At 43.4% G+C, this 16,325-nt stretch overlaps 1 long non-coding RNA gene across 6 annotated transcripts in view; it reads right to left on the reverse strand.

Moving 5' to 3' along the window:
• Positions 1-16,325, reverse strand: part of LOC128104102 (uncharacterized) — a 133,195-nt gene that overhangs the window by 100,711 nt on the left and 16,159 nt on the right. For 5 of the 6 annotated variants that reach the window (XR_008215872.1, XR_008215870.1, XR_008215874.1 and 2 more), the window contains 4 exons: positions 16,061-16,208; positions 15,825-15,927; positions 1,102-1,293; positions 894-979 (listed from right to left, as the gene is read on the reverse strand). This is a non-coding gene — a long non-coding RNA (uncharacterized LOC128104102). The remainder of the gene's footprint in view (positions 1-893; positions 980-1,101; positions 1,294-15,824; positions 15,928-16,060; positions 16,209-16,325) is intronic. The other variant, XR_008215876.1, reaches the window with a different exon arrangement.

Genomic DNA, 16,325 nt, shown 5'->3' on the forward strand with positions numbered 1-16,325 from the left:
TTTGGCTGCACTCATGTTAGCGGGTGCCCTGCGGTAACCCTCGTGCTCTGAAATACTCATATTGGTTATTTCAAAGTTGGGTGCAGAATTGTGCTTTCCCGTGCCTGTCACTAATGACTTGCAGCTGTTGCTAATCTGTGCCTCTGATTTCCTTTGATTACTATGTGTATTGATGCCTGTGGTAAATAGGCATCTGCCAGGTGCCAGCACAATCAGGGGAAAAATATAAAAAGTTCCCTGTTTCAAATTCAATGTGACATTGTGCAAGTTGAGAGGCAGCCATTTAACTATTCAGAGGAAACAGCTTCCTGGGGCACCTCCGGCCTCCTGGCCAGGGACATTCCTCCCATTCTCCCCTCCGCCCCCTCTCCCAATGATGTTTTCTTCAGGATTTTTTTTTTCTTCAGTCATGAGAAGAGGGTTTCCATACCATGTGACATCAGCAGAAAGAAGTATACAGCTGGGCAATTGTGACCAACCTAGAGAGAAAGTTTCTTACCTGTCTCAGTAGATTTAGGCTTTGGAAACTTTACCTGTCCCAAGCTTGCAAATGTCTTCCCACTGCACCAGCCATTTTATCTCTGGGGAACACAACTTAGTCACTGCATTAGGTGTATGACACACTGCTGTGACATAAAGGCAACTTAAGGAAGGAAGAGCTTGTTTAGGCTCACGGTTCCAGGGGGACACAGTCCATTATGGTATGGAAGGTGTGGTGGCAGGGAAGTGAGGCCATGGCATTGTGTTAACAGTCAAGAAGACAGAAATGAATGCTGGTGCTCAGCTCATGTTCCCTTTTTGACTCAGTCTGGGACCCCAGCAATAGACTGATACCACCTACATTTCCCTTGGGTCTTCCCACCTCACTGAACCTAATCTAGATAATCCCTTACAGGTTTTGTTCCACTTCTAAATCCCATCACGTTGATAGTCGAGGTTAACCATCATGCTCAGGAGGAGGCATCCTGTGCAGCATCACCTGCAGAAAAAATCAGGAGGGGAATCTTCAAGGAAACAAAGCAAGATGGAGACCTTCCAGAAAAGATGCAAAGAGAACAGCCAAAACCCGGCACCTGCAGGAGGAATGGAAAGACTCCTTACCAGAGGCGCATCTAGGGAAGCGATAGGAAGCAGAGTTTAACCATTTCCTACTCTTAGGCAGAAATCAGAGTTCCATGTAGGGAAAGAGCTTCTGGTGTCCCCAGATGAGGTTCTTCCATACGATCTCCTCTTCCTTCTTCACTGACACATCAGGAGTGAGGTCCCAGACAACAGCAAGTAATGGCTCCCCTCCTTCAATAGAGAGTTAGTCCATTGCATGAGCATCTGATTCTGCTACCGTTCCTCAAGGAGGCAATGCTGAATCCAAACTTCAACAAGCTCTCTTTTGTTTCTTGTTTTAAAGAGAAAGATCTTCAGATAGACATCAACTCATTATCTTATCACTGCTCATAAGCACATCAAGAGGCAGGTCAACTTTGGAATTAATTGTTGGGGTGAAGAACTAAGCATCCCCAAAGCACTGACTAATAGCTGGTAAACTAAAAATCTAGAAAATCAGTACAGTGCCTGTGGTCTCCATGTACGTGCACATTAAACAGACATTTGACTCTTACAGAACTCTGAAGTGAAAATAAGAATCTGCTTGATTTTTTATCAAGGGCTATCTAAAAACTCACACAGCTTCACATAGCTTCAGGGGGTTACAGTCACAGCTACAGAGTCCAGGAATTGTAGGTCAATTTGTATTAAATCATAAGAAAGTCTCAACTCTAGACATTTAGTGTCCATGGCTTAAAAAAAAATCATTCAGCAAGACCGCCCACCCCAACACCAAATGAGTCAGTTAAAACATAAATTTAAAGACGTCCATGTCTAAGTCAGAAGATAGGACAGTAAGATGTGAGTAAATGCTCCTCAGCCCCGTGGTCAAGAGATGGTTCCAACCTATTAGTCATCAGAGTCCTGTGGGATGTAGATGGGAAAGCTTGGAGTCAGGTAAAACATAAAATTAAGATTGGGATGATCCCACAAAACTGTGCATCAGTATCCTCAGAAAGAGAAACACAGGCTAAGTATTCCTCATCTGGAATGTTCAAGACTAGAAGTGTTTTGGATTTCAGATTTTTTTTTTTTTTTTTGCAGATTTTGGAATACTTACATATACGTGATATCATAGCTTCATTTATGAAAGAAAAACCCACTCCTGTTTCATCAACGCTCCGTGCATCTACCTGAAGATAGCTCCATCTGGTGTGTCTAGCGCACCTGTCTTTTGACAGTGACCTGTCCCACAAGGTCAAGTGTGAGGTTTTCTGCTTATGTTATCAAGGTTAGTGTTCAAAAAGTTTTGAATTCTAGAATACTTCAAAGTTTGGATTTTTCAAATTAAGGTTACTCGTTCCTGGTTACTCAGACAACCAATAGGTCGAAACTATTTCACTACATTACATTTTACTTAAATAGGAGAGTAAAACAAATTTCCCAGAACTCAACTAAAAACAAGGAACATCTGAGACAATTATGCTGACTTGTTGAGATGCAAAAAATCCTGCCGGTGGGACAGGCTGAAGATAGAGACATCAAAGAGACTTGACTCTACCTCCACTCCCAATCTCCACAGAGTACACAAAAACACTACTCTACTCACTGATAGTCAGAAAAGAGGTAGAGTGATACAGAAAATATATAGGAAAAAGAATAGCTACAGACTCAACCTATGGAACTGTCCCCTCCCACTCCACAAAGGAATGCTAGACCACCACCAGGGGCTGGGCATGTGCTGCACTCCTTTAAATCAATCACTCAAAAGGCAGAGGCAGAGGCAAATAGATCTCTGTGAGCTGAACCAGCCTGCTCTGCATATTGAGTTCCCAGCCAGACAGAGCTGTGTAGTAAAACCTTGTCTCAATTAAAAAAAAAAAAAAATTAAAAAGCAGAGAGATCTTATCCTGCCCTGTGACGTAGCTTCCCATAATAGCTAGTAATCCAGAGCCTACCTTTAAATTTCTGTCAGCACATCTGAACACAATGTATTCCAGAAGGACTCAGAGAGAGGAATGTCATCCTGGAACTCTGTGTCAAGGGTCTGCATCAGGCTAAGGCCATGAGGTTACACAGAATCCTGTCTTGGCAACAAGAGCAAGAGCAGCCAAAGGAAGTAACCAGCTGGGTTTTTGGTCCAGCAGCATCCCTGGCCCATCCTCAACCAGACTCTTGCCCGGTGTTGGGGAAATCCTAAAATGTGCCCTTGGCATCGCCAACCCTGGTTGTCCCTTCTATCACTGTGGGGTAGAATGTGCATGCATATCTACTGCTTAGTGTGCCCAGTGCATAGTTCCTTTGGGTCACTGCAATGTTAAATGCTAACACACACACACACACACACACACACACACACACACACACACACACACACGTTCCATACTGTACTTCCCAGAGTGGAGTTACTGTGATATTATCTATAAAATGAAATACTTAAAAATCAAGAACTTTGAAAATTGCCAAGTATTGTTATCACCTTTAAAAATTACTAGCCGGGCGGTGGTGGCACACGCCTTTAATCCCAGCACTCGGGAGGCAGAGCCAGGCGGATCTCTGTGAGTTCGAGGCCAGCCTGGGCTACCAAGTGAGTTCCAGGAAAGGCGCAAAGTTACACAGAGAAACCCTGTCTTGAAAAACCAAAAAAAAAAAATTACTAAAGCATGATGTATATGAATCTAGGGAGTCCTACAGCTCAATAAGACTCAACATATTTTAACATAGAATTTTCTAAATATATTTGATGCAAAATTCCTGTGTTAATACTCCAAAAAGTAGAGACTTGAAGATCACTTCATTATATTTAGTCATTTTTTTCTATAGAAAATAGAACATTTGATTATCTAAAAATTGTCAAATTTAGGATAAACTTCAATGACAGATTGTCATCTCCATAATTGGGTCCATAAACTGGTCATGATATTTAACTAATGAACTTTGGTAATAACCGAGATGAGATGAGACAAAAGTACAATTCTGTTGAAATACCATCTGATGGGATAATTTGGGATCTTTATGTCCTAATTGCCTATTTTATGTTTTGTGAAATATTTCATTTGTATTAATGAAAGTGAGCACCGCTGTGATTTTTACCCAAAGAATGCTAGCTCAGGAAATTTCCACAAGTGCTTCATAACGACATTCATATTCTCTGCTCCCAACACTCAAATCACTGTAAGTAGCTTCTCGGTGGGTTTAAAGCTGACTCTCCACATGGGCTGGAGACATGCCTCAGTGGATAACGGCACACATACTGTTCTTCCCGACGACACTTGTTTGGTTCCCAGCACTCATGTGAACAGTTCACACCCACCTGTAACTCTAGCTCCAAGGAATATGGTGCCCCCTTTGGGCATCCTCAGGCACCTGTACTCACATGAACATAGCCCAAATAATCTTTAAAATCAAATTCTTGGAAGATGACTTTCCACCTGAAATGTAAGCCATGGAGCCTGGGGGTCTCTGCTTCTTATAGTTAGTTAAACTCAGTAGAAGAGAGAAAAAACAGTGTGCTGTCCACACTGGAAGAGAAGAGAGAGGGCTAGCTCTCTTCACAGCTGGGGACTGAAGTGTCCGTCCTGAGTCCTGATCAATATGTTGATCACCAGTGAGGATATGTGAGGAAGGGAGAGAGAAGAGCCTAACAGGCCTGGGAAAAAGACAAATTTAGATTACTCACAGTTCCAGGCAATACCTTTGACTGCCAAATCATGCTGTAAAGATAGTGAAAGTCCAATGGAGACTTCTGACAGAAGTACCCGGAAGGAGCTACACCCTGGAGGCATGGATAAGAGGAACAGTTGAGAGCAGTTGCCCTCAGAGTGTGGTCCCCCACCCAGCAGCAGTGGCAGCACGTGGAACACCTTGGAAATGAACCTTCTCAACCCCACCTCAGACTTACTGAACCAGAACCTCTGGTAAGGGTGGGGGCAGTGCAGAAATGCTTGCTTTACCGTGCGCTCCCAGGAATGCTGGCACATGCTTCCCTGAAGACAAGGAAATCGATTGTCTGATCATTTAAATCAGCCTGGTGACTGATAACACACAGTTAATCCAGGTAAAATAATCATACTAAAGGATGGCACAACCTGAGGAGGGAAGCAGCTGATTTTATCAAAAGATCAATAATGTGAGGGGCAGGGATTTTCCATGCTTCTCAAATCCTGTCCCCAGGTTTTCCAGACAGCTGGCAAACCCTCCCTGTCTCTTGCCTTCCCTGCCCTGTTTGTAAAGATCTAATGGGAGCATAGCTAAACAACTCATCAGGACTAACTGGATACAAGGATGAGCAAGAAGAGAGGTCTGTTTTAAAAACCCAGGCCTTAAGCCTCAGAGCTGGGCAATTTAAAGAGGACTTTAGCAAAGAAACAAATAAGCAAGAGGTGATGTGGTTGGAAAACACAGTGGGGCCACCCACTAGCATTTACTTACATATGTACACCTCAGACTATAGATACATAGTGTTTACTTACATATATACACCTCAGACTATAGATACATAGTGTTTACTTACATATATACACCTCAGACTATAGATACATAGTGTTTACTTACATATATACACCTCAGACTATAGATACACAGTGTTTACTTACATATACCTCAGACTATAGATACACAGTGTTTACCTACATACACCTCAGACTATAGATACATACTATTTACTTACATTATACACCTCAGACTATAGATACATAGTGTTTACTTACATATATACACCTCAGACTATAGATACACAGTGTTTACTTACATATATACACCTCAGACTATAGATAGACAGTGTTTACTTACATATATACACCTCAGACTATAGATACATAGTGTTTACTTACATACACCTCAGACTATAGAAAACTAGAATTTGTAGAAATCTCTAATTTTACTTGTTAGCATAAAAGTAAAAGTATACTAAAAGTATAAGCATATAGTAAGGTAAAATAATGAGATATAATTTTATTTAGTTAGTTAGTTAGTTAGTTAGTTTGTTTTTCAAGACAGGGTTTCTCTGTGTAGCTTTGGTGCCTGTCCTGGATCTTGCTCTGTAAACAAGGCTGGCCTCGAACTCACAGAGATCCGCCTGCCTCTGTCTCATGAGTGCTGGGATTAAAGGCGTGCGCCACTACCGCCTGGCTTGAGTTACAATCTTTTTTAAAGAAAAGGAATGAGGGAGAGGGAGGAGAGGAGAAACTGAGAAAAGAAGTGGGGAGGGAGTGAAAATAACAAGGTTCAAAAAAATAAGACAAAGCCATGGGTGAGCCAGAGGTGACCATCATGTCAGCTTAGATCTTTCTCGTACTCATGACAAGGTCCACAAGAACAGAGCAAATCAATGACTTAGGAAAAACTCCATCCTTCTTAACATTGAACCCAGGAAGAAGTAACCACCCAAGACCACCGTTTTACTGAACAATCTTTTCAGTGCCATCCTCTGAGACAATAATCTGGTTGGTGGAAGTCTCCTCAAACTGTACCTGCTCTCAAGACAACACAGTGACTATTTTCGGCAGAAACTTGAGGAATTTGAAGCTCAGAAAGTCAGGAATAAAACTACAAATGAAGGGCTAGAGAGATGGCTCAACAGTTAATAGATCTAGCTCCACCCCCACAGGACCCAAGTTCAATTCCCAGTATCCACAGTGGACTGGGCCCTCCCACATCAATCATTAATCAAGAAAATCACCCCACAGAGTTGCCTAATGCCCATCTTATGGGATCATTTTCTCAGTTGAAGTTTCCTATTCCCAGATGACCCTAGCTTGTGTCAAGTTGGCAAAAAAAAAAAAAACCTAACCAGCATAGTTGACCACTTATCAACTTACCACACAAATAGTTCACTATTAAACCATAGCCTTGTCCCCTAAGTCTCATGTTTACCTCATAATCTAAAACATAATTCACTTTTAAATTCCTCAAATCCTTTAAAATCCCAATGGTTCCAAAGTCTCAGATATCTTACGTTTAAGTTCATATGTATATCAAAAAACAAGTCACATACATTCAACCTATCAGTCCAAGTAAATGGCCTTATACCAAAAAAGAACAAACAAGGTAAATATAGCAATAAATACATCAGAGAAAAATCAAATCCAATAAAGAAAACACTGAATTTTACAATCCCAATGACCCCAGCACCTGAGACTAGGGTCTGGGTTCCAACCCCACCACATGGCACCAAGCCTCAGCTGCTCTCCATGACCCCTTCATGCCTTCAAAACCACCTGGGACACTCTTACACATTACCCCGTTGAACTCCAAGCTTGAATTGCAGCCTCACCTCTCAGAACACAGCTTAAGGTCCATGTGCTGACCTTAAGGAAACATTTCCCAAAAGATTCACCTCAATGATGCTCATCTCATATCCATCACAGCTGATTCTTTAGCCCCAGCTGGCCAGAAACTACAAATTCGTAATTCAAACATGTCACATGAACAGCCATGACATGGTCTTTGAGAGACTCAAACTTCTCTGAAATTTCACAAGCCAGACCTTGTTATCCACACTGCTCTCAACATTCTCAAGGCTCCCCACAGAACAGTCCCTAAGTTCCAAGCGCTCAATGGCTTCTCCAGCCCAAAGTCCCCAACTCTTTCTATAATCCTCCCAAAAACGACCAATTTCTGTCCTAGTTTGCTTTTCTACTGCTGTGATAAACAAACAGCATGACCAAAAGCAATGTGGGGAAGAAAGGGTTTGTTTGGCTTACACTTCCACATCACAGTCCATCACTGAGAGAAGTCAGACAGGGACTCGAGGCAGGAACTAAAGCAGAGACTGTGGAGGGATGGCTTGCTCTCCATAGCTTGTTCACTTGCTGATTTACACAGCCCAGAACCACCTGCCCTAAGGTGGTATCACCCTCAGTGGGCTGGGTCCTCCCACATCAATCATTAATCAAGAAAATGCCCCACAGGCTTGCCTACAGGCCAGTCTAATTGAAGGCATTTTCTCAATTGAAGGTCCTTCTTCCCAGATGACCTTAGCTTATGTCAAATTGACAAACAGACAGCACAGAAAGTCGCCTCCTAGGTCATGATCCACTTGTTTCTATCAGGAATACACCAGGATCACTTTCCCCTCTTTTCATATTTCATAAACATTAAGATAAAAAGTATAATGGAAAAGGGGTATTGTTAATCTTATGCTTGAAAGAAGCCCATGCTGCTTTAAAATATTAGTTCACCCTTAAACAATGTCAATGTCAACAAAAATATCAAACACAAAGGATGGGATGTACAGGCTCCCTGTCACATACAACACTGCTAAATCCCAAGTGTTATAACTTAGGAACTATACTATACACAAAGAATATGCCCAGGGACCCTGTGACCCTGGTGTAGTCATGAAGAAAAAGGGGACCACTCAACACATACAGTGTGTTATGGCCAGTTACCCATAAATGACCAGTAACCTGTATGCAGTGTGCATTATTCAGTGACATAATTCTTTACTGTTGGTGGTGCTTTGGATGGAGTTTTTTGAAGACACAGTTTCGCTGGATAGACAAAACCAGCTGGAACTCACGAGCAGCCCAGGCTGGCCGCCATCTTGCAGCCATCCTCCTACACCATAAAATAGTGTAAGTGCCGGTGTAAGAAAGAGGCAATGCAGGTTTGGTTTGGGTTTGGTTTGTTTCGCAGTGCTGTGGGAGCCGTGGGTGCATGCCCGCTGCTTCACACTGTTGCAGGGAATTGGGTTTTTCTTACTAAACAAAGAATTTTCTACTAACTAGACACAGCAAGGGGAAAGCTACTAGCAAAGTTAGACACGCAACTGGAAATATCCAGAATGGATAATATGAATATCATTTGAGATCCTGCAGGACGGCGTCTTTAGATGCTGAATATACAAAGCCCTTCCAAAGGCAAACATCTAGGACTTTCAGCTGAGAGCAGTACCACGCGTGAGCAGTTTGTAATGATAATGTACCACTGCCCTCTAGTGTGTAACCTAAGAAGATAGCATCACCGAGACAAAAAAGAAAATGACAAGCAGCATACCAGATGATTGTTTTGTTTTGTTTTCTGCGTCAAGGTTTCACATAGCCTAGGGTGGCCCCAAATTCCTGATCTTTCTGCCTCTACCTCCTGCCTCCTCACCTAGAGAAGATTCTGGGGTTTCAGCCCTGTGTCACTCTGCCCAACCAAAATGATTTTTATCTGCAAGTTCTATCACTAACTAGTCTCTTTCCAGGTGAACGAAAGGGGCAGAAAGAGAACCAAGTGGCCCAAAGTCGCAGGGCGCCACAGCTGCAGGGCTGGGACCAGACCTCGGGCCACGGGAGTGCTAGCTCTCTCGATGAGGGTCCTCACACATCGCCTTCCTGACACTGGGTTCTCGGGCCACCCCATCCTACGGTAGCCCCCTTTGCTGCCTGGGCCTCTGCTTCTCACTGTGTAACTCCCTGCTCAAGTCCCTTTATCGCTGTGAGCCCAGGGCATCCTCAATCACAAGTTCAAATCCCTACAATAGTTTAGCTGAGAAAAACAATGGTTAATGAGGCCTCGTTGACAAGAATAGTCTGTTATCAGCAAGCTAATGACCACTTAGACCGTGGCAGGGATGCCAGCCTACAATTAGGTCTACAGTGATGTACAAACAGAAAGGGACTCTGTGATAATTAAACATGATCCTTTAGTCCAATTGTTCATTGAGGAAAAAAAATAAAACAAACCTTACATCCCACCCTAGAAAGCCTAAAATTCATACTTTGGAATGCCAGGCCATGACCTACTAGCCCACACATCTAAGCATTTCTGAACAAGCATATATTCTTTCAAAAATACTCTGCATTGAAGGGAGTTTTTTTTCATGGCACACAGTACAGTGAATAGTCTTTTACTTCACTTTGCTTATTGCTAGTTTCCAAGTGAAGGACCCACATACTGTGGGGTACTACCCACTGGACCCCGGATCAAGCACAGACCACACCCAAACACCAATTTCCAAGCACAAACCAAACACAAAGAGATCCACTATTAAGCAAGGCGGAGAGACAAGGTGGCTGAATCTGAATCGGGCAGAAACAGCAAGTATTGACTTTAAGGGAGAAAAACGGGGAGATCTGTGTTAGAATGAACTAGGATTCCTTGGTAAGTTAATTAGGTTAGTCAAAATAATAAATTTTGATTGCTGCACCTTGATGCTTTGATGGATGGACCTTGGTGATCAGTCTCAGGAACGAGTCAGTGGGCAAATAAGGGAATGGACGTTGGCGGCTAGCTTTAGGAATGTGATCTGGCGGGTTAGCAAGGGGGAGAAAGGTAAAGGGCAAAACCTGTTGGCACCGTGTTTGCCGTGTTCGGGCCTGTGTTTGCCAAGGTCCGGCCTGCTAGAGCCCTTCACTAAAAGCTTTTCCTCTAAACGTGTGTTATCTGTGACAACATTAAAAGTGTATTAAATCCTGACAAAATCTCTTTAGGTACTGAAAAGTATCTGAGTGTCAAATACCAGAATATGAAGAAGCATGAAGTTTTTATAACTAGATGGCAGTGGTGTGCTCTATTGAACCACAGGGTGGTGTTGCAGAGAGGAAGGCTCACTGGGGATGAAGTAGAGTGCTTGCTTACTATGAACCAGGCCCTAGGTTTGAATTTAAAAAAGAAAAAAATAAGCCTAGGTTATGGGTTCTGGACCCACATGAAGAGTTTGCCTGGTAATTTTGCTAAACTAATGCCTTTGAGACACCTTGCCGAGAGCAAGGTGCTATAGCCAAGTATCTAATGTCTTTAAGAAAGGGGGATCAGTTAGTTTGCTCATTGCTGGGACAAAAGGCCACATAAAAACAACTCAAGGAAGTGGTGGGGGATGTTTTAGCTCACACTTTGAGGCTGCAGCCCATCATAGCAGGAAACCCAGGCAGCAGGAGCCTGGGCTCACACAGACTACAGTTAGAAAGCAGAGAACCATGAGAACTGGTTCTCAGTTCCACCTCAATTAACCCAATCTAAAAAATCCTTCAGAGATGTGTCCCGCCGGGAAGTGTCTCTGAGGTGTTCTAGACTCTCTCAGGCTGACAACAAATATTAACCATCACAGAAGGTGAACAATTTCAAAACTCATTTACTCAAAGATTCTAGCAGATGAGAGGGAAGATGCTATCCTAATCTGTACATTCCTGGTCTTTACACTTCCCAGCATTGCTGGTTCTTTCTCCTCAGAGGGCCAAGGTAAGTCTACATCTAGAGAGCTGTCCTACTGAGAAAGGCATGCCTAGTGAGAGCCTTGGGCTGCTAAGCAAAGAGAAGGAATCCGGTCGAACATGAGGTGATGAAAAGGAGGATCCGGCGCCTCCTAACCCCACCCACCCACCTTGAGCTGCAATTTCCCTTGCTCTGGAATAAGTCTAACACACAGCCTTTACTGCTGTGCATTTTAAGCATGTATTTATTTTTGGAGGTGCACGCCATAGTGCACACATGTGAAAGTCAGAGGACAACTTGCAGGAGTGAGTTCTCTCCACTCTGTGGATCCCGGAGATCAAACTCCAGTCCTCAGGCTTTAGCTGCAGGCACCTTTACCTGCTGAGCCATCTCACTGGGCCCCTCCTGTGCGTGTGAACCTCTGTCACCAGCATCCTCTGGATCCACATGTCAAGTCGCTTACCTGTTCCTTCTATCTGTTCAGCTTTACTGGTCTCTTCTCCATCTGTCTAAAAGCATTCTTGAATTTGTCTCTATACTTATAATTCAATACTGCAAGCCCTTATATTGTCGTGTTCTCCTCTCTGGGTCACAGAAAGATAAAGCAGTGTGGAGAATCCATAATTTACAAAAAGAAAACAACAAAAACTATGCTGGAAGGGCGTATAATTTAGTAGTGGAAGAATGACTAGTTCTCCACTGAAAACCGTGGTGATCCATAAAAGACCGGATGTAATTAAATCCTGAGCTGTATTGTCAGACTCTGAGCTCCTCTAGCTGAGGGGAGGCAGAACTGGGAATCCCCTGTGGTATGATAGTTGAAGATGATGCTTTGCTGTATATGTAGCACAAACTCATGCAGAAGATTAGTTCTCAACATCCTGCGGTATGAAGAGGGCAGACACTGAGGCTGTGGAGATGGCTCACTTGGGCAAATGCTCAGCATGAGGACCTGAGTTCAGATCCTCAGAATCCATGGAAAGCCGCTGCACATGGTAGCACACGTCTGTAATGCCAGAACTCCTCTGATGAGATGGGAGCTAGAGAGGAGAATCTGGGAAGCTCATGAACCAGGTAGCCGGGGGTAAACAGGAGCAAACTATGACAGACTACACCTTAAATTGGGTAGAAGGCAAGGACTGATCCCCACACCTTCCTCTGACCTCCACGTGTGCATATGGTATTCATGCATGAGCACATGCACTCACTCATACACATGCATGGGCACACGCGCACACACACACACACACACACACACACACACACACACACACACACACACCCCATACCCACACAAAAGAAGAGCTTTCAACCCACAACTATATACTACATTCACATGATCCTGAAACTTTAGGAACAATATAAAAATACATGAGCCAAAGAAAGAAAGCAGGATGTTTCTAGTGTGTAGTAAGTAGGAATACCCCATCTATCAATGTCTGCTCAGTGACTCCAATTTTCAGTTCACCCCCACACACCCTACCCCTTCAGACAGACTTGAGGAGCCCTGCGCTGTGATGAACCAACCTTTTTCCAGCCACAGGTGGGAGGTGAGCAGGTGATTACTGAGGGCTGTATACTCAGCCCGGGCTTGTTCCGCTGGGGTCAATTACAGAGCTGGTTACAAGCAGGTGTTTGCACCTGTTCAAGCCTTCAAACGTACTGCTCCCATATTAATTAAACTACTCCTTAAAAGCAGGTTAAAAATGAATTAGACCCTGCCATCCTGTGCCGGTCCCAGCCTTCCCTTGGTGGCTCTTCATCTATAAGAGATCATCTATAGAGGGACTGGAGCAGTGTTTCTGTGTGATTAGGGAGGGGTGAATCATGCCGCATCAATTATCGCTGCCACCATTTAGTCAAACAGTTGTTAGTACATAGCACATGTTAGTGATTAATTAATAAGGTTGATTATTGATTAGCTAAGCTCCTCACTTACGAGGTAAAACACACAGCCCACCACCTAGCACAAGGCCCACTGAGTGCACCAGGAATATCAACAGTGTAAAGAGAAAGGCAGTCGCAGTGACAGCCTGCATCTTTTCTAATGGGTTAAGGGACAGCAGCCCATAGCTAACCAAACCATTTTCCAAATGTAACACATTTACATGACCTGAGTTGTCGGGTTGGTCTGGTGCTTCATCCTCAAAAATCTTTGAAAAGGGGAGAAAACTAGCACTATGGCAATTGAACGTGGGAGTTGGTCTGGGCAGGATGGGTAGAAAATGTGGTACCACATGCATGTAGGATTCACAGAGTTCTAATAGAACACATGACATGAATATTTAATTTACATGCTTAAATACCACCATTGCTTTTCTTCGGTGTCATTTGAATTAGTCATCCATGCTTCCCTAACCATCAAATGCAATAGCTACACAGGCTTTGAGGCGCTCGCCTCCATTCCTCATCACAGTCAGAAACAGAGTTTGATCAATGGGGATCTACATGCCAGGGAGCTCCAGCCTCCCACTTCCACTGAGGGTCTCCAGCCTTTCAGGAGGCATACCTCAACAATTTTCCAAAGCTAAGCCTGGAGCCACACCCATTACCAAGTCTATAGCCATGTGAACAACACAGGCAGGTAACACACCAACAAATTATACTGGAAAAAAAATAACACAAAGCTTTTAACTAATTAATAACAACACTAAGAGAGTGTGCTGGTTAGTTTTTACTATCAGTTTAACACAATCTAGAATCACCCAGGAAGAGAGTCCCAGTAAGGTAGCGTCTAGATCAGGTTGGTCTATGAGCATGTCTGTGGGGAATCATCTTGATTACTAATGCTAATTGATGTGGGGAACATACAGTCCACTGCCGGTGGCACCATTCCCTAGGCAGAGGGTCTAGAACTGCGGCAGAGTGGAGAAACTGAGCTCAGCACAACAAACAGGCAAGTGAATGTGCTCTTGAGTGTAGATGTGATATGACTCACTGCTTCAAGCTCCTGATACTGTTACTTCCCCACAATGATAGATTATAACCTGGAATTGTGCACTAAAATAAACCCTTTCTTCCCCAAGGTGCTTTTTGTCAGGATAGTTTGTTGTGGAATATTAGTTGAAGATGTGTTACATTTGTTTATGCTGTGGAACATTTGTTTAATGATGTAAAGATGTGTTGCATTCTTTTGTGTTGCATTTGTTTAACTCTGTAAAGCTGTGTTGCTGTGCCTGCCTAAAACACCTGATGGTCTAATAAAGAGCTGAATGGCCAATAGTGAGGCAGGAGAAAGGACAGGTGGGGCTGGTAGGCAGAGAATAAATCGGAGGAGAAATAGGGAAGAGAGGGAGGAGTGAGAAAAAGAGAAGAAGAGAAGGATGTCAGGGGCCAGCCACCCAGCCATGGAATAATAAGGAAATAAAGATGTATAGAATAAAGAGGGGGGAAAGCCCAGAGGCAAAACATAGTTAGAGAGAAACAGGATAATTTAAGTTAGAACAACTGGATAGAAACAACCCAAGCTAAGGCTGGGCATTTGTAAGTAAGAATAAGTCTTCGAGGATTTATTTGGGAGTTAGGTGGCAGGCCCCCAAAGAGTAAAATTAAAAGCCAACTACAATATTTTGTCACAGCAACAGAAATAAAAGTAAAACAGTAACTAATACAGCCAATGAGTAAAGAAGTTTGTTTGTGTACAGTGGCACACAGCTACCCATAACCGTGAGCCAAGGGCAATCAGCAAGAAAACACGGGTCAGAGTGGCCAACGGGAAGTTTCTTGTTGGGCGTCAGCTATCCTCAAGGATGGAGGACAGGAAACCAAGCCAGAGTTCTCTAGTCAGAGTTCTCTAGTTGGCTGCTGACCAATTCTGAGGACCCTGGGCTAAGACAAATGGAAGAAACTGTGAGTAAACATCTCAGTCACTGTGTAAGTGCTCCTGATGTTCTGAGCACCTCTGGAAGCCACTCAGAGAATCAATGGGAGAAAACATCCAGACACAAAATAGAACAAAGATCTGTCCTCGTTGCAGCATGGAGAGAACTGAAGGACATTAGGTTAGGTGAAATAACCATAGCTCCGGGGTCTTCCTCACATGCAGAGGCTGAAACTCGATTTCAGGAGAGCAGAGGGCAGAATAGCGGTTGCTGGAGCTTGGAAAGGTGCAGAGGGGAAGCTGGGGAGAAGATAGTTAATGAGAGCAGGGGTAAAGTAGGGTGTGAGGAGTCAGGCCTGTGGTGACAATGATTGGCAGGCAATAGAATGTTTAAAAATCACTAATATTAAGAATGTTCCTACAAGGTGGCCATGGCATATGTCTTTAATCCTAGCACTCAGGAAGCAGAGGCAGGCGGATCCTTGTGAGTTCAAGGTCAACCTGGTCTACAGAGTGAGTTCCAGGACAGCCAGAGCTGTTACACAGAGAAACCCTATCAAAAAAAAAAAAAAAAAGACAGCAATGTTCCCACCCTAAGAGAAATTATACATGTTTGAGCATTATATAGGACAAATATCTGATGCCATCATTACACAATACATATACATATTAAAAAGTCACACTGTACCACATAAATATACACAATTACTGTATTTTCATTCAAAATCAAAACATATTTTTAGAAATTCAATTTTCAAATTGAAAATTTAGTCACCTTCCATACCTGAGAAAAACAATTTAAGGGGGGGAAATATATATTTACTTAGGGTCCTGGTTTCAGAAGTTTTGATCTGAGGCCTGCTGGTTCCGCCGTCTTCAGCCTGGGATGAGGTAGAAAGAGGAGATTGTTCCCCTCACGGCAGACCCTAAGCAAAGAGAAAGAGGGGCAGTGGGGAGCTAGTACATTCCCTTCAAGGACAAGACATGCCCCAAGTCTTGTCCTTGTCTTGTCCTCCAGGCAGGCCCCACCTCCTACTAACCCAGCAGGTAGGAACTCACGATGGATTAACCCTCTAACGAAGTCAGAGTCCTCCTGATTGATCATAGAGCCATTAGCTAGGGACCAAGTGTTTCAAGGCACACTTCTTTTCACTATTTTTATGCATGTACAAGTTGGACCAGCAGGTCATTCTTCAGTGGCAGGGTCCTGAGAGAGAGGACCAGGGGATGAGAAAATACAGAAGACAGGAAAGCTTGAGCTCAGGAGGTCTGGCACAAGCTGATTTCTACTTCTAGGAATGCAGCATTCAAAGCATTCCCATGC

Source organism: Peromyscus californicus, unplaced genomic scaffold (assembly GCF_007827085.1).
Source record: "Peromyscus californicus insignis strain IS unplaced genomic scaffold, ASM782708v3 Scaffold_8__1_contigs__length_139910024, whole genome shotgun sequence".
Classification (NCBI taxonomy): Eukaryota; Metazoa; Chordata; class Mammalia; order Rodentia; family Cricetidae; genus Peromyscus; species Peromyscus californicus.